The following is a 24,970-nucleotide window of genomic DNA, read 5'->3' as shown; positions in this document are numbered from 1 at the left end:
AGTAGTGAATAACCATCATACATTTATTCACTACAAAGTGCCCTACATAGTGAATAACCATCATACATTTATTCACTTCACAGTGCACTATAGTGAATGAGTGGGCATCATGAACACAGGGTAGGTAAGAGAGAAAACTGGTCAAGTCTAGCAGCTTGCAGAAGTGAAGATGAGTGTGAGGCATTGGCGTCTTATTGAAGAGCACATCTGCACTCCTGTTTCTTAATTATGATCATTTACACTAGCGCAGCAAGCCAGCTAATGGACTATTACCCAGCTGAATAGGTTTATTTTAATTGGGCAAAATGGAGCTATGGAGCTAGGGCTTGTGTTTAATTCCATTTAGGCTGCTGATAGCTGTATCAATGCTATTAAAATGCTGTGACTTGTGTATGTACCACGTGTAGAAATAACAATGTAAAATGAGACACAGCAATTTTCAAGGCACTCAGAGTTATATTCTCATGTTGGCGAAGCACTGCTATAGACAGGAGTTAAAAAAAAGGCTTTTCAGCTGCTGCATGATCACTGCACTCAAGAGTGATGTTTTGCCAACATGAGAATGTAGTATGAAGTATGTCATGTCATGAAGAGGGAGGACCAGTGGCGGAGCTAGGGGGTGGCTTAGGGGGCTTAAGCCCCGAATCTTTTTTCAAAAGCCCCGAATCTTTTTTTAGTGTTTTAAATTCCCGACAACTCTTATTTCCAATATAACTTCCTCTCGGTTTCTCTATAAATGTCACAAAATGCTTTATTACTGAGGAAATATATCCCTTATTTTCAAAGCCCAATATTGAAAAATAATTTGACTTGCTACACGATCTATGCCACCATATCCACTATGGTGATTTCAATGGTTAGATTGATTTGTTTAGATCCAGTGAAAATGCTGCCTTGACAACGCTACGTCATGGCTTCGGTGTTCCAAAAAGCCTCTGTCAGAAGTCTGTCACTTTTACAGTCTGTGATAAAACACTTTGTGTGTATGTTGTTGAAACGTTATGGATATTAGAACGTTTTTCAAAAGACCACCAAGCTCCGTTCAAGCAACAGCATCGCCCAGTGAACTGACGGATGGTGTTGTTTCAGGTTGGTTGAGCTTTCAGTCAGTTAGGCAGGCTAACGTTAGGCTACTTGGCTAGCTCCCTAAATGCTTAACGTTAACGTTAAATGTCCTCGTTCGTCGGCGGAAAAGGCAAATTCAGTACTCTCATAGGCTAGCTAAGCCTACTGCAGAATAAGAAATTCCAGCTCCCAAAACAAAGTGATCCTCGTCTTGTAATAAATTAGGCTAAACTGGTTTGAAATGTTAGAAAAACCCATTAACAGTTATCTGCCCATGTCAACTTTTCAGTGTCATGTTGCACAAAATAATGTTAACTGTTTTAACTACCTTAAAACCTTGTTGATATCCTATCCACCACCACAGATCTTATAATTCAAGAGTCCACATAAATATAAAAGTCATGTTATGTTGTTTTGGTTGCCTAACTAATTATTAACTAAAAAAAAAAACATTACAATGATATATTGAGCGGAAAGGGCCCTTTCCATAAGTGTGTTAATCAAGCACCATGCAGTCTGCATTCATAATCTAGGTGGTTGATTTTATGCACCTGTGTAAAGGGACCTGATGAAACCTATGAATAATCTTGCTAAATTACAAAATTAATATAATTTAGAAACGCCTATGTCAAGATGATAATGCATTCCTTCTAAAATACCCTTGTATCATGATGACTGGCCATACTGTAATTATATCATAATATTATGTATATTATAGTATAAGATATTCTATGTATTTGTCACACAGATGAGATCAGGGAAGAAGGAGAATAGCAATAATAAACAATAATGTCATATCAAACAATAGCCTAATGAAAATAAACAAATACTATAATATACAAACCATAAGAAACGCTTAATTAACTAAGTACATGCTAAACAGATATGAACAGATATTGCCTCTTGAAAGACCCAAAACTATAATTTTACACAGTGTGCCAGTCAGATACCTTGAATCTGTTGAATGTTAGTTTCACATTTTTTAATCTCAATGTGTCCATTAGTTTACACAAAATTCACTAGAAGTCATTATTTAAGGGGTTATTTAAAAAAAAAAAAAAATGGGCTAAGCCCCGAATGTTTACAATGTCTGGCTCCGCCCCTGGGGAGGACCAGCCAAACTATGGAAAAAAGTGTGACTTAGGTAAGTGGAGTTGTTCGGAAGTTTATTTTGTGACTTAGGTGAGCTAGGCTGGTGTAACCTACTTCCAGTGCAGTGCGACTGGGTTACTGTACACTCTACGCCTGTTTGAGTCGTGATTCACTCGGATCTTTCACCCGTATCTTTAAATTAACCCACGAGTCGCGAGTCTCTAGTATCATTAACTCGGATCAGTTGAGTCCTACTACAATTCGATCTAAAACGATAAACAGCGCCACACACAAACCTCTTGCAACATTAGCTAGCCTACTAGCCATCATATCTGCCAAAAATGTAACCATTTCGTAAGTAGGATAACCACAACTCCACAAATCAACTCAAGCGACTGAGTGAGCAGGCAGTCTGAGATAACTGGTTAACTTCCCACAGAGCCGGGTTAGTCGGATCAGCCAGCCGGTTAGGCTACATGAGTACGAGTCGGCTACGGCTACGTTGTCATGAGTGGCTGTAGACGAGCGAGTAGCTCCTCCTCAAAGTGAAAAGCAATTCCACAACAAAAGCCATTCTTCACCTCTAAAATAGCATTCAATGTTCTGCATGTAGCCTAGGCATACTTTAGATTTGGTGTATAGATGTGTAGCATATTAAAATGCAATTAGGTCGCGCAGACAGTCCGAAACATTGCACGCTCTTAATGGAGCTGCTTTGTATACCCGGGTTAGTCGGATCGCTGGGCCGGGCGGTTACGTTATGAGTGCGAGTCAGCCGAATCAGCCGGCTACGTTGTCATGAGTGGATCAGTAGACGAGCGAGTAACTCCTCGTCAAGGTTTAAAGCAAATCCACAACAAAAGCCATTCTTTCACTTCTGAAATAACATACAATGTTCTACACGTAGGCATAGCCTACTTTTAAATGCAATTAGGTCGCGAAGACAGTACGAAACATTGCAAGCTCTGTATGGAGCTGCTCAGGCTAGCCGGGTCAGTTGGATCTGCAGGGTGGGCCGGTTACATTGTTATGAGTGCGAGTCAGCCGAATCAGCCGGCTACGTTGTCATGAGTGGATCTGTAGACGAGCGAGTAACTCCTCGTCAAGGTGAAAAGCAAATCCACAACAAAAGCCATTCTTTCACTTCTGAAATAGCATACAGTGTTCTACACGTAGGCATAGCCTACTTTTAAATGCAATTAGGTCGCGAAGACAGTCCGAAACATTGCAAGCTCTGTATGGAGCTGCTCAGGCTAGCCGGGTCAGTTGGATCTGCAGGGCGGGCCGGTTACGTTGTTATGAGTGCGAGTCAGCCGAATCAGCCAGCTACGTTGTCATGAGTGGATCTTTAGAGGAGCGAGTAACTCCTCGTCAAGGTTAAAAGAAAATCCACAACAAAAGCCATGCGTTCACTTCTGAAATAACATATATTCTGCACGCATAGCCTATTTTAAAATGCAATTAGGTCGCGAAGACAGTCTGAAACATTGCAAGCTCTGTATGGAGAGTAGGCTAGCCAGTCGGATCAGCCAAGCGGGCCGGTTACGGTGTTGTTATGAGTGCGAGTCAGCCGGCTAGTTGTCATGAGTGGATCTGTAGACGAGCAAGTAGCCTAGTTTCTACTCGTGTCAAGGTGATAATAATAATAGGCCTAAGGGACTGTACGATATTTAGCGGGGGGGGGGGGGAGGGCCGGTCGCCAGACGATCGGGTTAAAAATGTTCTGCCTGGCCCTCCCCCCTGGTCAAATTTTTTTTCCAGGGGCCTCCCCCCGGCTCAAAAAAATTCTCCTAGGCCCTCCCCCCTACGTGAATCAAATAAAACTGGTCGAAAAATTACGTTTACAATGTTAAAACGGCCAGAATATGTCATAAGCACACATACACACACACGGGGCTACAAACCAGTGTTGCGCGGGTTTGGTCACAAGCGGCCCGCGGTCGCCCGATATTTTAATCAACCCGACCGCAACTCGGACCGCGAATATTAATTAGGACAAAATTATACCCGACCCGCGATCCGACCCGCTTATTTACAAAATGTGTGCTTTTGGTTATAGCCTGCATGCAGTAGTCCATTTCTGTAAAACAAACTAATTTATTTGCAAAACTTTATGCAGTAGAACTACACGCAGGCATGCAGGACATAATGTTTGCGCAGGAGAGAGAATGAGAATAAGAGCACGCACGCAACCACCAAGGATTAGAACACTAGGATAAGATTTGGCCATGGACATACTTCTTTCGAAAATAGAAATGGGGAGGCAAGGCAAGAGAGATACATTGCTGGTCAAAACGTTAGCGTAACAACTGGTTAAAAATGCTGAATGAAGCACAAAGCTTTACTAAAGCACATCCACTGTTTAAAGTCACAAACACAACGAACTAAGGTAACTTTTATGCATGCGCGAACCTATACATACCGGTAGATATGGCTGTGTAGTCTGTGCCATAAGATTTATTCCTGCAGGCTGCCCGTTTCGGCTGTCATACTTTTAAATGGCTTCGCAAGAAGTAGGCCTACATAGACCATAACTTGTACTGTCATCTTCTTTAAGAACTTTTCCCAATATTTCCCATAGCCTATATCGCTTTTCCTGAAGGGGTGTCTTTATTATTTTAACTCGCGTCTTCAGCTTCTTTACTGTTGACTTACTGTATTGATGCTTTACTGTATTGATGCTAGCCTTCTCGTGATATTTTAAGTAGGCCTATTTGTAGAAAATATATATTTAATTAATTTTAACTGACCCGCCCGCAAATGACCCGAATATCATTAAAATATTTGGTTTATAACTCATAACCGCGGGTGACCTGCAAGCTTACGAGGGGAGTTGTGGGAGATTCAGGTAGGGTTGCGACTTTTTGGACTCGCCCACTCTGTCAAAGAGACGTGAATCATGTTTTGGCCTACAAACCTTTTAAAATATCGAAAACGGATCATTGATAAGGGGAAAAAAATATCATGGATCAGGAAAAAATAATTTTCCTCGGCCCTCCCCCCAGGCCAAAACATTTCTCCTGGGCCTTCCCCTAAGGCTTAAAAAATTCTCTTAGGCCCTCCCCCCCCTGACGACCGGCCCTCCCCCCCCCCCCGGTAAATATCGTACAGTCCCTAATGAGAATAGTAGCAGTAGTAGTAGTAGTAATAATAATAATAATAATAATAATAATAATAATAATAATAATAATAATTTAGTCACTGCAGGGCATTTCTATGTTCCTGTTTCTATGTCTACATTGAAAGTCAATTGCTTAGGCTAAGACAATAAATAAACAGTCTGGCTCAAACTGCTTTCTTTCCCGTGAGTGGGTGGAGGTTTTGATGCTATTATATTAGGCTATTTTATATTATATTATATTATGTTTTATTATATTATATTATATATGATATTATATTAGTCTACCTAACATGATATATATATATATATATATATATATATATATATATATATATGTATAGCTATGATTAATAGGCTAATAATATTAGTTGCCTAGTATTAGCTGCCTATAATACCTATTAGAATAGATTCCTAGTAGCCTACTATTAGTATATAGTAGTGGTAATAAACATTGTAGCAGAGTAGCATTAGACCTAGGCAAATTTTCTATTGTTAACAAAACAACAACAAATAATTAATTATTATAATATAGGCTACCCTCCCTGTCAATAAGATCAAAGTTTCTGAACATGAGCACCAAAAAGATGAACAATGTGTGGATGCACTTTGACCAGGAGACCAAAACTCTTAGGCTAAATGCAAGTACTGCAAAAACCTGGTTTCAAATCATGGAGGATCCACATCCAACATGAGAAGGCACTTAACGAAATGAAGCACCCCACTGCACTGCTTGAACGTAGGACTGAATTTCTTTGCGATTTAGCAATACTGACTCAAGTGACTCAAGTGACTCGTTCAACCCGGATCAGTTTAGTGAGTGACTCAGAATAACCCGGATCCTTAAAAGGAATCGAGTTTAACAGGCCTAGTACACTCAGAGAAGAAAAGGGTGTGTGTCTTCCTATATAACTCTGGGTTACTGTCATAGTTCGAATTACAGGGGGTACTGGGGGGTACTATACCCCCCAATGAAGACACAGTACCCCCCAAAGAGACAGAAATATCAGTTTTGGGGGGGTCAGATAATTTTTCTGATATTGTGAAAAATATCATTACAGTTACAATACAAGTCAACTCCTATTTTCACCGTAGGAACATTTTAATGTAAAGCGATTTCAGACACCCCTATTGTGGACCATTTTTAACCACTGAGCAACTGAGATAGAGAACGACTTCAACTTCACAAGCAAGTGTTAACGTTGAATGACAAAACGCTAGGTAAATTCCTTCAGTAGGCTAAATTCAGTTTGCTGCTGACGTGCATGGGTAAATGTAAGTTGCTAGCTGACGTCTAGGTTGTTGAAGATGTGTTATTTTACAACCTTAATTTATAAACGTGTTTTGTTCTTTCATCATGTCACATCTTCATACATTGAATTACTGGCTACTTACCTGCTACTTACCCACTGAGGCTAGTAAAGTGGGCCTTGGTTAGTTACCAAGGTTAGTTAGCAAGATAGGCTAATTCTCTATTTAAATCAAGCTTTACATTGTGGTGAGGTAAAATCGATTGTCATTTCCAAGGAGATGAACTCCATAGCCTATGATTATTCTCATTTTATCTTGAATAAATTATTGTGCCCTTTTGAAATTAGTTTGGCACAGATCCTGTGTTTTTATATTACCGGCGGTAGCCTATGCACAAGAGGGTCTGATGTACAGTAGCTAAGCCTAGGCTACATAACATCAGTGAAACCTGTTAGTCAGGTAGAACCCCAGGATAGGTGTGACATAAGGTACTAATGCAATTTTTTTGCATAAATTGATAGTTTAGGGGGTGTATACTCAGAATCTGACGGGCACCCTTGAGCATTTTTTTTAAATGACATAATTTGCCACGCCCCCTTTTTTTGACCATAAAAAATAACTAGATGCACATTACTGTATAAACCATACATGGGCAACATACGGCCCGCGGGCCACATCCGGCCCGTGGGCTTTCCCTGACCGGCCCGCGTAAGGTAATGCATGCAAATCAATATCGTTGTTTTTATTTTGAAAGCGACTGCTATTTGTACGCCCATACATTTGTGCGTGGATGCATACGACGTGAACACCCTCACTGATGTGCTGGTGAATAGAATTTATGCTTCTGCGTCGACACAATGAAGTTGCCTTTACATCGGCGTAAATCTTTCAAAGTTTTGTGTCTCTTATGTCTGCGTGGCTCACCACCGCAAAGGTTGTTAGAACGAACTCTTACTGCTGCTCGTTGGCGATACGAAGTGTTCATTTCAAAACGTTACTGACAGATAGACAATTTACAATCGGATAACCCCGTCATTGAGCCAAAATATGTCTGAGTTTATTTGCAAAGCTTATGTTAGCGAACTAGTATGATGCTACTACCCACAGGTTGCTTGAAGCAGCCGGCTCAACACACAGAGCGAGTTGACCAATCACAGTTATGTGCATAAAATTAAAGCAAAAACATAGCCTACATTTTTAAAATAGTTTTCTTTGTGCATGTTGATTAACTAATGACAGCCTACTATTGTCTGCTCCACATTTTCGTAGTCTAATTCTGCATAGAGTTAATTTAATGATGGTAATGATTTAATGATGAAATATTGTTGATGAAATGGTGGCACAGGCCTATCGGTTGTACTGACTCCTTCACATTTTCATGACCTAGCCTAATTATATAGATATTGTAGTACTTTTTTATATCAGTCTTTGAAAACTGAAAAAAAAAATGTCAATGTCAAAAAATCATTTTCGAGAATGAGGATTAAATACTGGACATAGATTAAATATTGCTGTTTTTCCTTTGTCTCCCTCACATTTTCATCTGTTCTTACGACTAGTAAACAAAACCATATGATTTACTTAATGTTATACAAGAACAGAATAGAATTGAACAGAATTGAGTTCAGACTTGAGTTCGGTATTTTGGGTCCGGCCCTCCTCAACAGTCCCAGTTTGTCATGTGGCCCCATGGGGAAATTAGTTGCCCACCCCTGGTATAAACCCATCATGTATGGTATCAAATGAAAGCTTTTCTCAAACATAAATCAATGATGTCAATAAAAACATGCTAAAAATGATTTCAAGTCCCTCCAGAGAACATAATAACTGTAAAGCCTGGTAACGTCACACCGCTGAAATGGTAGGCTGAGCAACAACCACAAGAGACATATGAATTGTATCAACCCTCAACAATTAATCAAATAGACAAAGTTATAAGGAACAAAGTAGAACTTTCTCACAGATTCTGAAAGCAACTATATACAGAACATGTTGCCAGGCTGGCCTTGTACACATCACAAACATCAAATGTCTCCTCCAAAAAACATTCATTCAATCAGATATTTCTCCCTCGCTGTCATCAGTATCCTCCACTGAAAGTGTAGCCATCTTCGAATTTTTATTTGCACACTGTACACCACCTTTGCAATGGCAGTAGGTGGTGCATGGTAGTCCATCTGACTGACAGCTGCAAGAGGCCCTGGAGCATGCTGGCACTGCCTTGCATCCACAAGCAACAAGCTGTAGACCTGTTTTGGTGCAATGTCAGTGTTGCCATGAACAGGCACAGGAATTCCATCCTCTATTTTCACACTGGAGGTATTTTTTTGTCAGCAGCTCTCCACAGAAGGACTTGCAGCCGTGCACGCTTGATGTGTTCCGCTGCATATTCTCTTGTTGGAGGAAGACTCTTTATTTTAGCAGGGTCTCTTTTCTTGGTGAATAGCATGTATCAAGTTACTGAGGCTTTCAACAGTCTTTCCATAGTAGAGGCAAGAAAGGAAATCCATTCCTGCCTTCATGCTCATCAGCTTCTACAGTACATATGTACAATTCTTCAAATCAAGATTCCTCTTGAGCATCAAATTGATTGCTGAGGTTTTCCCTTTGCCATATGGATATGACACACTGTCACAACCAAACAATGCATGAACAGCCAACAAATCATAACATTTGTCTAATTTTGCAGCCATAGCATTAATGTCAATTACTTTGGGCATCCATGGCCTACTGGTTAGGGAATCGGACTTGTGACTAAAGGGTGGCCAGTTCGATCCCCGACTGGTAGGAAAAATGTGAGTGGGGGGAGTGACTTAACAGCGCTCTCCCACATCCATGTGAGGTACCCACATCTGGATGAGGTGCCCTTGAGCCCTGCTCCCCGGACGCCAGATCAAGGGCTGCCCACTGCTCCGGGTGTTAATGTATACTCCTAGTATGCTCACTGCTCTAGGGTGTGTGTGTGTCTTTGAATGGGTGTACAGTACACTGTTTGTGTGGGTGTGTTGTACACTACCCCCGAATGGGTAAAATGCAGAGCACAAATTCCTTGTATCGGTGGGGTCAGCCTGTTCCCACATTTCTAGGGTTAGGGTTAGGCCTGAGGTGTGGGTTAGGGGACATAGGGCTGTGGGTACATAGGCATGCTCCCGTATACTGGTATATGTAAGTATACTTGGGCAGCCGTGGCCTACTGGTTAGGGCTTCGGGCTGCCGGTTCGATCCCCGACCAGGAGAAATGTGGGGGGGGGGGGGGGGGGGGGTTGAAGAGCACTGCTCTCCCATGCCCACAACCACGGTTGAAGTGCCCTTGAGCAAGGCACCTGACCCTTCACTGCTCCCGAGCGCCACTGTAGCAAGTCAACTCACTGCTCCGGGTTAGTGTGTGCTTCACCTCATGTGTGCTCGTTGTGTGCTTCATCTCACTGTGTGTTCACTAATTCACGGATGGGATAAATGCAGAGACCAAATTCCTTGTATATGCAAGTATAGACCCTTTCAAGAGAGATCCATTATCATTTTAATTTATTGTTGAAAGGATCTATACTTGGGCTATAAACCTGATTTACATTTGTTGTTGTATTTCCAAATGATTCGTGTCATTCCTTGCAATACTGGAAGAAAGAATTTTCTTGATTCTGTCCTCTCCTCCTGTAATCAACTTTGCAGTTTTCTCTGTAATTAAGGGGGCAAATTCAAGGACTATTATAGTTAATGTGCTGACTAACTGGCAAGTTCCCTACCTCATAACTCAGACTAGTTTGTATCAATCCTGGATTGTGTTGTCTGTTTTTAAAGCATTAAAAAAAATGTTAGGATGAAAAATATTGTTGTCTGTAATTCTGGGGGGAAATCCAAGGACAGTTATAATTAATGTGCTAACTACCTGGGAAGTACCTCACAACATTGCTGTCTGAAATTCAGCGACTGATTCAAGGGAAATTAAAGCTAACGTGCTAGCTAACCCGCAAGTTGGTGAACTAGTACATCAGACTTGCTATAATTCATATTAAAATGAATTACTATTGAATGATTGTATTCCTGTATGTATTAAGCTACATGGCAGTTCCATAATTTGTTTAATTTAATACCAAACATGACACGATTTAGAGGTATAAGCTATTATGCAGCAAAAAGAAACCTAATTTGACCTTAAAGGTCACTTTGCAAAAGGTATTTTGTTCTCTGGAGGGACCTAAACTATTTTTTTCTACTTTATTATGGTCAAAGCTGATTTCTGTATGAAAAGAGCTTTAATTTGATACCATACATGATGGGTTTATAGGTTAATGTCTATTTAGACGATTTTATATGATCAAAAAAGGGGTGTGGCAGGTGATGCCATTTTAAAGAAAATGCTCAAGGGTGCCGGAGCGGCACCTGTCAGATTCTGAAAGGACACCCCCTTACCTATCAATTTATGCAAAAAAATTGCATTAGTACCTTATGTCACACTTATGCCCAAATTCCACAAAGTTCTACCTGACCATGTGGAAACATAAAAATACCCAGGTAGCCTAGGCTAAATAGTATGTGCTAGTATTTGAATTTGTTTTTAATTGGTTGGTATTGTTTTTACATTCTATTATTTCATATTTTTAGCTTGATAAATGTAGTTTCATCTGAGAACCCTGATACTATCTTAACGAAACCAGGATTTGATTTTATTCAAAGAGACACTATGAGGAGAAGGAAAGGGCACACAGACATCAGGCACTTCTTTGGTGCTAAAAGAGTAAGCAGGAAATATTAACAATAAGATCTACAAACAATTACATTAAACGTGTAGGTGCAGTTAGGTTTTATACACTGTTCATTTGTGTTAAGGAAAGGGGTGCTCAGCAGACAGGCACAGGATGAAAGCCGTGAGCAGGCCGCAGGGAGACGACAGGATATATAAGAACGATGAGATATTCTGTAGCCTACTGATTATCAGTTTGTCGCATGTTTAGACCTTGTGTGTGTTGCACAACACATGTTGCACTTGGTGATCACGGTGGGGATTGATATGGTAGTGGACCGTGATGGTCATAGAAGAAGTGAAGGAGCAGTACCCCCCATTTATGATGGGGTAATTCGCACTCTGGTTACTGTACAGTACACTCAGAGAAGAGAAGGGTGTGTGTCCTCCTATATAACTCTGGGGTAGATGGTAAATACTCTGATGTCCCTAAAAGGTGTGTTCCCTTCATTTTATGATATAAAGTAATCAATCTTCAATCTGCAGCTTATAACCAAAATGGAGAGCAAAGAGAGATTATTTATTTGATCACTATCAAGGTCAACAAATAGACCAAACTCTACTTGTCATTGACTTGAAAATATATAGCCAGGGCTGTACCAATTTATCAGCCAAAAGCCACATTTCCTGACTCAGAAGCTGAGATATATTGCAATCAGATGCTGGCTTTTTAGGTTGTAAGTTTCAAAACATGACAGCAGTGGAAAGACATTACTTTGCTTGCTCCAGGTTCACATACATGCCTAGCCTATGGTCCATTTGCTTTGTGCATTCACAGGGCCAAACACCTTTAGTGCAATACTGTAGGTCATTGGGGAAATTGAACTCTGATAGGGTCCACCTACGGTACTGCCAGGCTTGGTTTTATGTACTGTATTAGAGCACTCCATTAACTACTTCTACTAAGTATGCACTCTGCACAGTATTATCTCTGTGAATGGAGATAATAGTTAAGTATACTTAATTGACAAGTAAAAGGGCAGAGAATACTCCAACATACTCCCCCTAAGACCTCTGAGAGAAGACTGAAACAACAGATGTGGAAAGTCAGGTATTGCTGTGTAAGATCACAGGGAGTACAGTATGTCATCACAAATGATAGACTAACGACTATCATAAAAACATGTTCAGCATGTCATTCAGCATGTAAAAGGAAAAGACTCTTCTGAGAAAATGTCTCTAATGAGGACAAGATCTCCCAAGCCGATCTCAAGGAAAAATACGCTCTGCCACAGCACCAGACAGAGGGTGCTCTTCTCCAGCCTTGCCCTCCCAGCTCATATATCACACTCTCAGTGTCCAGTGCAAAGAGCTCCTAGGTCATTTGGTCAACTCTAATATCATTTGGATCAACGCTGATTACCAACATCCCCCTAACAATAAGAATCTGATTCCAGACCAGCCTAAGCACAGTGAGGAGTCAGGAGTAACAGGAAGCCAGTGCCAGGCCAAGTTGAAGTGGGCAGATAGTACAAACTGTTCATGGTCAGAACTGCTCCTGCAGCTTGTGTTGTGGTAACTGAAGCATGGTTATCATAGAGACAGCGTTTATTCAGGCTCCTCTGTGATTATGATCTTGGAAATTATGCATGGTCTAAAGCCCCGTGCATTGTCTGAAGTAAGAGCAGGCCGTCCGTGCAGAGCAGAGGTCAGTGGAGGGGTGGGCAGCAGCCACATGGCTGTGGGGCACGCATTTGTTTTTTATGCGAGCAGGTCAAATGAGTGTGCCATAATCATGGCTTGCACTGGTGCCTGCTTGGCCAGGCGAGGCACCAGTGCGCTGCCCTCCTCAGAGCCCAGAGCAAGAGCACAGCGCCGGGCTGCGCTGACACCTCTGAAGAGGAGGAGGAGGAGGAGGAGGAGATCATGCCGCACACGCTCTGAAGCTGCGCCTGCTACACCCGCTCATCTCCATGTCTGTCTCTGGCCTTTTGTGTCTGCATGCGGAAGGCTTTTTTCTATTCTTCCACTGCACAGGATCATTGCATCATCTCAGTTACCACGGTTTCCTTCCTGTCAGCCTCATCTAAACTCTCTACAGTAGAGAGCTTCACACATCAAATATTAAAGTCCCATACAGCAGAGAAACATAATAACACAAGTAATAACTGCTTCAAATGGTCTGAAAATTTTCATATGCTCCTCTTCATTCACATTCACATTCACATTCATTAACTAAGCAGAAGTGTTTTTTCATCATGACGAGAGCACAGAATATGCATGCCATTTTAAGACAGTAGTCCTATTGAGATAAAAGAAAAACCCAGAGATTTTTCCATTTATAATGCGCCAGGAGGCTCTATTCACTCAATCTGACAGCTTTTAACTAAGCAACGACCAATAACTCCTATATAATAATACCTATTAATACAGACAAATAGCATCCAATCAATTATTCATGTAGGCATACATACTGTATGCATCTTATCAGTATAATCAGAGCACCTTCAAATGCCTTTGCTCTTAATGAATGTTCTTGTGCAGGCAGTACTCTAATAAAAGCTGTTTGCATAACGAGGTTGAGGGGGAAACAATATTTAAAACATCATTCATGAAAGACACTCTAGAATCTGTTAATAAACATACACTGAACAGTGGGGAGAATTGGTTAGGTGAGCCACTTGTCTGTTTCTAAGCAACTACATACAAAATTGATCATGTGACGACCAAGGATCTTAAACCATAACTAATTCTTCTAATGAAATAGTGGCTCTTTCTTTTCTGTTCCTGTGCATTTTCATAAAAAGGTGATATAACTTTCATTAAAATGTAAATTTGAATTAAAACTTTATGATGAAAAAACACTTGCCATTGGCAATATATTTACTTGCAGCGTAAGTGAGAGATAGCTCTGGTGTAATACAGAAGACTGAATTGATGGAGAAGGTTTGCCTTGAAAGGGGTGTGACACAATTTCATGCTGTAGAACCTCAGACTCTCTTCACATGTTTGACACTGCACCATAATAAAATATTACATATCTGACATACATGTACTGCATAGTTTGACATATTGCTTAAATTTCTATCAACTTTGATACATTTAAAGGTTTTCCCATCTCTTCTTTGAGAGAGCTTTCATGGTTTTATATAAAGCTGCACAAAACTACAACACAGAAGGACAGACACCTATTTCTTGTGTTACGTGTAACAAACATCACTGTTACAACAACTGTGTTACAACAGCAGTGTTAGCTTTAGGAAAGGCATAAGGCAATTTAGAGCTCTACAACAAGCCCTTTCAGTATCAGTAACAAATATCCTACAGTATGTCAATATCCTAGAATCCAATGGATTAAGGCATCTTAAGTATCACATTTACTGCTAAAAATAGGCACCTCATAATCAAAACACAAAGTGCAGTTAGACAGCACAGCTGAATTGAATCTAAGAATGCACTGATATAAACACATTCTCAGCACAGATTCTATCAATGAAATGCTCATGGGTTCAGAAGGAAACATATGGCTCTTTATAAAAAAAAACATGAACAATTGGTTTGAAGGGTTTTGTGTGAGGGCAATTCCACGCAAAACTGTCACATCCATAACGCCAACTAAATACCATGGCCTTGTGTTGGCGTTATGAATGTGACAGTTTTGCGTGGAATTACCCGTATAGGAATAGTTCTGCTAAATTACACCATGTGTCTGTTTATATCTCAATTTCTGTTGTGAACGGGAACCTATAAGATGTTTTCTTAGATAATATTAATGTGCAAGACGCAGCCAAAAACAACCAAATAAGTAGATGAATGTTCTCTTTCAATATCACCTAATCTATGACACTCACACCCAGCACTACTGCGTGCCCCGGTTATATTTCTCTGTATCTATCCATTTATTTTCATGTAGGTTCTCTCACTCATTCACACACACACACACACACACACACACACACACACACACACACACACACACACACACACACACACACACACACACACACACACACACATACACGTAATATAAGTAATTGAAGCTAATTGCCAACCTTGATTATGACTTTACTATTACAGTGTTATAGCCCACGAGCAAACCTCACAACAAACTACTTTGTCAATCATGTAAGTCCATATTCATTGTTCTAATGGACAAATAAGCTATTATATTAATTAAAGCCAATCACTTATGTAATTTAAATGTCACAAAATTGTAAGCTATTAAGAAGAGGAGGTTAAAAAGCACTAAGTACTTTAACAGCCTACCTTCAAGCCATAGGATTGTTGTTTTCCTTTTCCTCCAGTCTTTGTTCTGCTTCCTACATCCAGCCCAATTTAAGACTCACTTCCCGCCGTTCGTACATCGTTTAAATGTTTTAAGCTAGGGTAAAAAACACATTAATACCGGAAAATCTTCATTGCACAGCCTATTGCCTCCTGGACAGGAAAGCGCGCTCGTGAGTTCTCCGCTCTGCTTGCGTGCGCATGAAATTTCCTTCTGATAACTCACTCTAACGAGACCCTGAAGACCAAGTTCAAGCAAAATGTGAAGTATTAAGTTGTTATTGAGAACATCGCAAGAACAAGCAGCTCTCTTGAAACATATGTTGTTGAGCCACTGCTTCTCTGGAACAACCCTCGCCCACCACGACAACAATTTTGCTCACGGTAGTTACCTAATTGTGCATGTGCAGGTGCTAAAAGGAGGCGGAGCTGAATGCAATCGATGGTTTTGAGGGTTTCATAATTAGGATGTTGGCTACCATCAAACGCTCATTTAACTTTTTAAAATCAGATTACGTTATTAAATCTAGTGCTGTGAATGATTGTGTCAGTTGCATCATAACACATCAGAAGATTTTGGCTGCTAAAGTGTGAGAACTGTTGTTTTAGGTAGCGTGTCGTTAGATTTAGAATAAGTGGTTGTCCCATTGCACAGATCTGAGGAGCGCATCATCTAGTTGACCCAGATGATTACCTTGGTGGCTGCTAAGCATTTGTCACAACAAGCACCAGCTGTTCATATGCCTGGCGTCAGCGCCTGCCCTGCATAACTACCCCAAAGGCATAGGGTATCCAAGACGCACGGAGTGATGTATTAAGGCTTTGCCATTGCTTCAGTATGGAGTGATTTCCTGACGGTTACCTTCTACTTCCTTCCATGACTGTTTTCATTCACCTTAATTCTTTATATTACAGATATGAACATTCGGCACTGCAATTTGGCATTTGTACTTAGACCCATGTAATGCATGTATAAAAGCAGACCATTTGAGTGCAAAGGTCAAGATTTTTTAAACTCAGATTAGATTTAGATCAGAATTTCTCTAAAACAATTAATCATCTATAGTGTTTCCAACTATAGCTCTTTTTAAATTATGTTTTAGCTGAGAATAGCTATTAACAGTAAATCCCTTTTTATGTCTGCAAGGGCTCCTTGTTTTAACAGCATAACTCTCAAAAAGAATTTCAAGTTTTTGCCTGAAATTGCACTGTGCCTATTTACAAGTAACCTGACTCCGCCAGATGGAGTGAAACCCTGAAGCTCGCGAGATCAGGATGGTCTCACGAGGCTAATTTACAAGGGCATTGTTCCCACCTCTTCTGGGGCCTACCATCAAATGTTGGACCTCTATAGAAAGCTGAGAACCTCTAGTTTTCGTAGGCAACAGTCAAAATAAATGTGTGATGTACTCACAAAGAGTTAAAGAGGCTCTTTCTGCCAGATTACAAGCATCTCTGAACTGACCACATTTCAGCCCTCTAGGTCTCTTGATATCCCTTAGAAACACAACTGAGCCCTAGCACCAGGTCTTGTGAAGTTGTGTGCAAAAGTAGATCAATATAGAATGAAAATATGAGTGCTTTAGACTATTATTTGCCAAGGTATGCCCATGCGTTTTGTAAAATGCCTATGGATACTCCCCATAGGACTTTTTGTTATCCAAAATGCATACTGACAATCAAATGCTTACTGCACATGAACCCCTTTGTGTAGAAGCATAATCCTGGTCTCAAATGAAACTTTGAGGTTTCATGCTTGTATTTGGATTATACTTCAGGGGTTCTGATATGGAATGACTACACTAAATATGGAATGATTACAAAAATGTCTCTATTTTTGCATTTACTTTGTTGGTTCAATGAGTGTGTTTAAGATAGACTATACATCTGTACAACTAATATTGGACAACACAACACAACATGAAGATTGAATTTCTATGGATTCTTGTGAATATTTCAGTACCCAATATGTTGCATCTACTTATTGTGCTGCAGCCAGTCAGGGTAGCACCAAAAGCGGAAGGGGGGGAGGGGGGCATTTTGGATCAAATTTAATTGAGACATAATAAGATTAATCTAAGAATGTAAAGCACTATACAGATTGTACATGAAAAAAGTTGTCATTTTTGGATTCCCAAGAGTCAAAGCTTTGAAATGGTGTATAACATTACTATGCTACATAGCTATATGGTGCATACAATTAATTTAGAATGTTGGGGGGAGGTGGGGGAGGGGGGGTAACTGTCCCGCCGGCGGGACACTGAAAGTTATGTGGTTTTAAAGGGTGGAGACAGTGTAGTATTAGGTATAGGATAAGGTTTATGGATTCTAAGAGGAGATTCAATTGTCAACATAGCCATGACCGATTTGCTTATGTTCTTTGGCAAGTTACATAGTAATGCTAGGAAATGGTGCAGAAATTTGAATATCTAAAAATAAATTAATTTCCCATTCTTTTGTTCCCTGTTTGTTTCCCTGTTGAATTATTTCATGCCAAGATGTGAGTCTGTCTATATTTATCCCTGGCTTCCAAGGAGAGCTGACATTTTCTCTGTTCAGTCCTGAATTTAAATAACCTTAATGCAAAAAAGCATTGACTAAAGCCATTTTCCCCCAACACATATTAGATGTCGACGAAGATAGTACATAAGGCACAGGTAAGAGGCATTCCTGCTATTACATCATAACAAGCACTAACAATAGCAATGCTAATGTGTGGACTTGTGTGAGTAATTACCATTTTGCCATGTTTTTTGCTAGTGTTCTATCTGCATTTGCATATGTCATACAAACAAGCTGTTGGAGTGGTCAGTATAGAGCCAGTTTGAGAGGGAGATAGACAGACTGACTGACACAACTCAGACAACAATGGGTTATCATGTGAAGATATCCATCAAAGTGTTAGGGATATAGAGCTTCTATTCCCAGACAAAAAAATCATATGCAGCTAAGTAATCGTCTTGGAGATATTGCAATAAATGGCTGTAGGATGGGAAATAGAAATACGGAACAGAATGGCAATCATACCACAAAAGAATAAAAAGGGAACAATGGATGTGATTGCACTGGGATATTGAGAAGCATAATTTTGTTACTGTTCCTTTGCAATAATGGTTCTACCTATGTGAATGAGGAGGGTGGGGGGTTGCAAATATTCTATAGGTATTGCTGTTATGTGTTGTATCTACAGATGTGATGCTAGTTATGCTATGCATATTTATAAGTCATATGCAAATATAAATGCATTTACAGAGCCAGCTCTCAAATCTTTTATCACCAACATACAGTATAGCTTTGGGGGGGGGGGGGGGTGTTGCAATGTCCTTTTGTATGCAAAGAACATTCTTAAAACGAATGTGTTGGAAACAACACAAACTGTGTCATCCCAATATAGACATGTGTTAAAAACAATGCAAGTTGTCTTATTTTCAACACATACTGTGTACACTCTTGAAACGAATAACAAAAGTTATGTTTTGGAAACAACACAAACTGAATTGTCCCTATCTGGACCTAGATGTGTTAAAAAAACATTGCAAGTTGTGTTGTTTTCAACACATTCGTTGTAAGAGTGTAGGTATTTTGCGCTAAGCCCGGTGGCAAGCACAACAATCTTTGGGACATTACCTCAACCAAGAGCAACCTAGTGGTGAGCACAGCCCATGCCGCGTGTAATGTGATGTCCCCTTAACAACAGAACACCTGACACCTTCAAACAAATATGTAGGTAATCTGTAACACTGAATCCAACTAAGAAGCGTGGAGCTGATGAAAGGTGAAATGAGAGACGGATTAGCAGCCTCACGCCACAAAAACTGAACCTGCTTAGGTTTGTTTAATTAGATAAGCCCACCCACCATGAAAAGGTGTGCCATTTCATAAGCCACACACAGGTAAAAGACCTGAGCCCCGACAGGACTGTTTAATCAGTCCTTAACCAATGCTCTTCCTAACAGTAAAAACTGGGTGTCCATCCAACTCATTTAAATTGAATAAAAATAAGCACAACATTTTAAACACATTCATGAAACTTCTGTCAAAGTAAACCCAAGTTTGGGCACAATTCTACAGGCCATATTATGCCAGATGAAAATGGACCCTCTCCCCATCACAAGAGAAGTTACAGTATGAACAGCTGTTTGTTCAAATCCTGAGGTTATTTAGATCAGCTTTGATGGAAGCATGTAATGAAATAATAACAACCCTCATTTTCATACAAATAAACCCATTTCCATCAACCTAAATCACACATTAGCCTAGTACCCAATGCAAATTGAGAGTTAATCAACCCACTCCCAGCAAATACATTTTGAAGCATCTCCCCTCAGAATTTCTTGTTTCAATATTCATAATTCACATTAAATAATTTGGACGGAAATAAAAGCATAGAGTGCCTCATTCACCATCTTTGTATTTTGCTCCTTCAGCTGCAATGACTTATTTCCTCTCCTTCCTTTCTATGTGGGTCACAAGGTCGCTGAATTTGCCAACACAGCACAACACCTGTCAAAGCCGCTAAACAGGGACGGATCATGGCTTGTGCCAAGTGTGCACGTGCACAGGGGCCCTCGGATTTAAAAAAAAAAATTGCCATGAATTTAGGCTAGATTATGCCCGGTGCTTCTGTCTGTTAATTTGCGGCAATTTGGTGTTATGGAACCGCGGACCGAAAGAAAAATAAACTAAATGTTTTCCTGATCAATAAATACTTCTTAATTCATAAAATATAGAGGCATAACATTAGGTGGAAGTGGTAGGCTATGAGTGCTCATTCAATGTGTATGCGTGTTTGCGAAAGTGAAACTGACCCACTCGTGGGTAGGTGAATGAAGTGGATTCCTGCAATGTTCATGAAAACAGCATAGCGATTGGATAGCCTAATAAATCGAGACTTGTTGTGGGCCTAACAGTAGCTTATATCGTAGCAAATAGCCTATGGCGATGCCGATGACAGATAGGCCTAAACTTATTTCACTCGTCTCGCTGGAGTGAGCGCATAATGTTGGCTGTTGCGCAAAGAAATTAATTAGGGAGATGATCTGCATCTCCATTTACCAAACGCTATAGTTTTGCTAACATCTCCACTGTTAACGTGAAATATGTCTCCATGCAAGGTAGTGTCAAGCAGCAGTGAAGTGAAAACCTTATCATGCAGGTAGCCAATGTTCACGTCACCTGAGTCAGACAGAAAACGGGCCCATACTAGAGGTCTGCGCGGGACTGATTTTTCAGTCCCGCGCCCGCCCGCTCCCGCAATATTCTGTCCCGCTCCCGCCCGCTCCCGCATTAATGTGTCATTTTTAGTCCCGCTCCCGCCCGCATCTGTAACATGATGTCCCGCTCCCGCCCGCTAAAGCCCGCATGCAGCAAGGATAGCCTATTCAGTTTTTCTTTCTGTCTCACGAAAGGAGCACACACACCTGAGAAAGACGCCAGATGTCAGTTTCTTGGTTCTGAATGTAGGCTAACAACTGAAGTAGGCTAGGCCTAGTCTGGTGCCCTCTTCCTCCGTCATGCTTTCGAATTCGAGTTTTGACAATGAGCAGCAGGAACAAATTGAACCCACGTAAACGACAATATAGGCTATAGGCCTGCTATCCGTCAGTTATGCTTAAACCCCGTTTTTTAATGCTGCCTAACAGAACATCCAGCTGAACTATAGTTATGAACACTACTTTAATCATTTCCATATATAATTTTGCGCACATATTTAATTTGCGGGAGTGCAGTGAATCATCGGTTTGTCCCGCACCCGCGAACGCACCTCTCTCATCCCGCCCGCTCCCGCAAAGAGATTTAAAAAGTTGTCCCGCGCCGCACGGACCCGCGGGTGCCGCGGGTCTACCGCGGGAGTGCAGACCTCTAGCCCATACTTGCTCTGTTAAAGTTTGTATGCCCCTTCCAAACTGCGTTAAAAGGGTATATTAAACAGCCAGAATTTCAAAAATGTCCCGGGGGAGACAACCCGAACGATCAGCACCACCTCTCACAAAATACTATCAACGTCCCTGCTACCGGTCCGTCAGAAATATGACAACTGTTGTCCGGTCCGTTAAGTGAAAAATGTTGCTGTAGACTGCTTGGACAGCAAAGAGAGATTACAGCCTAATAATAAAAACAGCTGCTGGAATTCATTTCTGTGTGGGCCTGAGTTATAATATATGACATAATGTACTACATTTTCATTGTGTGAAATTGTGCACCAGCCTGCACAGCGACAGCAAAGAGAGAAGCGCTGGCTGCACGCGCACGTCACTTGCACGCGCATGCGCAAACGCGCCCGTCGCGGTCAGGGGGAGGGGGGGGCTTTTTTGATATTGTGCACAGGGGCCCATATTTGTTTAATCCGTCCCTGCATGTTTGCACAAGAGCAGTGGCAACATTATTCCTGAAGGAGCCATCTGTAAGTGTAGCCTTGTGATCAGTGTAGTCAAGACTGACGTTTAACACCAGATGACAGTGCTAAACATTAATTGGCTTAGCACTTAAAATCAGTATGCAGTTGGAATTAGTGTCTCAGAAATTGTTTGACCCAGTGGGTCAATAAACTGTCTCCATAACTCTTTTGTGGTTTATGTGGTGGTGGCTTCCTTGTTTTCGCTCTTGCACTGGTAATACAAAAAGTATTACCAGTGCAAATTTGAGTCATCTGTTGAAAGTGTCAATTCTTAAGTCAAACACCCCCCTACATTTGTGGTCTAAAACAAGCAATTGAGGCCATTTAGAATGCCATGTGTGTCCTCTTAGGAAATAATGACACATCAATACTTGGAAATTGGTGCATCACGCTGTCCTATTTTTGAGCATCATCTGGATGCGTGCTAAATCAAAAACTGTGCCTTTAGCCCTTTTTTGAGAATTAGAGTTATATGTAACTTATAACTGGAGGCTAAGAAGTGTATATATTTGATGAATGTAATCCTGGAGGGTTTTCAGGTACAGCAGTACACAAACCAGTATGTACTTCTCTCAAACTCGTGCCTCTGAAATGTTTGATATTATGTGATTTAGATATAAATACTCAGTGGTGTGGGCGGTGGTAGTGTAGTGGTTAAGGAGCTGGGCTAGCGTGCAGTAGCCTGAAAGTTGTCGGTTCAATTCCCAGCTTCCACCCTTGTGCCCTTGAGCAAGGCACTAAACCCCAAGTTGCTCTGGGACAATGTGATCCCTTGTAATATAGCTGACATATGTAAGTCACTTTGGTCAAGAAGTGTGCTAAATGTAATGTAATGTAAAAATACTTGTAACATGAGCAATGGCAAACAAGCAAGTTGTTTCTATTGTACTTCATTGCTGACTGCGTTGGTATGTTTCAAAAGGCCATCAGCAAGGTCATAGCAGAATCTGATGGTAGCACACACAGTCCAAACTGACCACGGGCAAAATGAAAATTGCATAAGGACCATTAAGGTTCATTCTCTGGCTGTTTATGACCCCAACACTCAGTTAGGGACAAGATCTGGGAGGCCATAATAATATCACGGCCAGTTACAAAAAAGAGTGTAATTGTTGGACAATGATCTGTTCTCATAACCTAAGGGGAAAACGTGAGACAAAAAGGGAGTTATTTCTGTTTTGGTTAGAATGCTTAGAAATAGGAAAACATCCAATGCTACAGATTTCTTTTTAAAAAACATGAGAATGCCCATGACTATTCATTATGTACAGAGGTATGTGACTCAAAGGCCTATTCAGCAACTTACCTCTACACATTTCATTCAATTTCTATGCTAATGAATGGTGCGTACTGAGGCAGGTTGCTGTTCCATGTTTGTTGCTGTCGACTCTGTCACTATGATGAATGTCCCAGCGATTGTTTGACTTTAGGTGAGTTCCATGAGGGACCTAGATATGCTGAAGTGTTGTACTGTTCTCTCACCAGACAATCTCCACTGACACAGTCAAACAAGCCAGAGACACACTCAGATCCACAACATTATCAAACACATCCACACAAAGCAAATACAGAGATCACACCTTGGCACATACACTACATACATAAGAAGGTTTAAAGATGTGCCCTCTATACTGTATATCATGTGTTTAAACTAGATCTTGGCATATTAACATCAGTGTTTGCAAGTGTATGGTATTCAGTGTAGAGAGAAAACCTTATAGGTGCTCTCCAGGGCATTTGTTGTGGATTACTGTGCTGTGCCAAGTGTTGACTATATTTGGTCTGGTTCTTGGTTATGTTTTATTCAGGGCAGCAGTTCACAGGAAGTTCAAATAGACTTGCTCCAACTAAAAATATACTGTAACCAAGCCAGTAGGCCTACTAATATCACCTCTGGACACACCATTCTTCTCTGTTGTTTTTTTACAATGGACAATATGTACATAATGACTGCTCTTGAAAAAACAAAATCTATAGATGGTGCAATTAATTAATTAATTAATTAATTAATTTTATTTAAATTAATCCAGGGCTCCCTTGACAAAGAGATGCAAGATCTCAATGGGACTCTCCTGGTTAAAGCAACACAAAAGAGCTTTTTGTACCTTAAAATAATGTTTCCAAAATCGTTTCAGTGGTTCATCAACTTGTAACAGGGTGAACGGCACTTCTGCATTTGCTTCGCAGCCCTCTATCGGCTATAACCGCACTATGTAAGTTTGCCAGATCGGTTAGCGGATCTGTAGTTCGATGGAATGAGACATAAGAAACTACAAATTTGACTTGCGTTTGATGTCGCAATAGGCCTACATCGTACTTTCATAAATCATGCAACATATTCTACCTTGTCTGTGGACATTGTTATTTGTAAAGCCGGTGCTGGATAAACAAATAGCTTGTGTGCGACAGAGGGAAAGTTCTTTGGTGCTGCTTTAAATAAAAGATAAATAAAAAATGAAACTATTAAAAACGTATACTAGACCTACTGTATAGCATGATGGAAACAGCTGAGGCAACGTGACCTGTCAAACAGGATATATCACGATGCTGAACCAGCCTCGTTTTAACTACCTTCACATCTGTCAAGTGACTATTCAGTGCATGCAAATGAAGCATGTTTGGTTACAGCAAGGCCATGTTGGTGACAAGCCTGTTTTTCTTTCTAACAAAAAAATGAATATGTACAAATTACTTACTGAAGATTACATTTTGTTTGTATAATTGGATTTGTCTTTTTATTGTATTGATGTCTGAAAAGTTATTGATTCGCACACAAAAAGATGGGATAAGACAAACAATCAAATAAACTGTTATAGTGGCACTCAAGGTGTTGAGGCTTAACTGTATATAATCTGCATGCAAACAGCTCACTCTGAAGGGATTAGACTGGTCTCAGAGCAGTTTGATCATAATGGAAACAGAGGCCTTTGTCTCAAGAGGATTCTGACAACAGCAATCCAGCACGAGATTAGATTGTTTCATTATTTTATATATCAGAAACGACAGTGTTACGTGGGTTGGTAAATAATCTTGGAAATGGTCCAGTCAACATAAGTATTGTTTATTCAATTAACTCTATTTC

General features: G+C 40.5%; 1 protein-coding gene across 1 annotated transcript in view; it reads right to left on the bottom strand.

Moving 5' to 3' along the window:
* The window catches only part of drd2b (dopamine receptor D2b), a 37,399-nt gene extending 21,569 nt beyond the window's left edge, over nucleotides 1-15,830 (bottom strand). Inside the window, exon 1 of the mRNA XM_076273576.1 lies at nucleotides 15,474-15,830. The gene's annotated coding sequence lies outside the window, so the exon portion shown is untranslated. The remainder of the gene's footprint in view (nucleotides 1-15,473) is intronic.
* Nucleotides 15,831-24,970: the final 9,140 nt, after the last annotated feature.

The sequence above is a fragment of the Alosa pseudoharengus genome, unplaced genomic scaffold (genome assembly GCF_046254945.1).
Source record: "Alosa pseudoharengus isolate Yale_2024_CS ecotype anadromous, Long Island Sound unplaced genomic scaffold, YU_APseudo_1.1 YU_APseudo_1.1_scf_8, whole genome shotgun sequence".
NCBI lineage: Eukaryota > Metazoa > Chordata > Actinopteri > Clupeiformes > Clupeidae > Alosa > Alosa pseudoharengus.
Note: the sequence above shows the minus strand (reverse complement) of the source record. Positions and strands in the feature narration are given on the sequence as shown.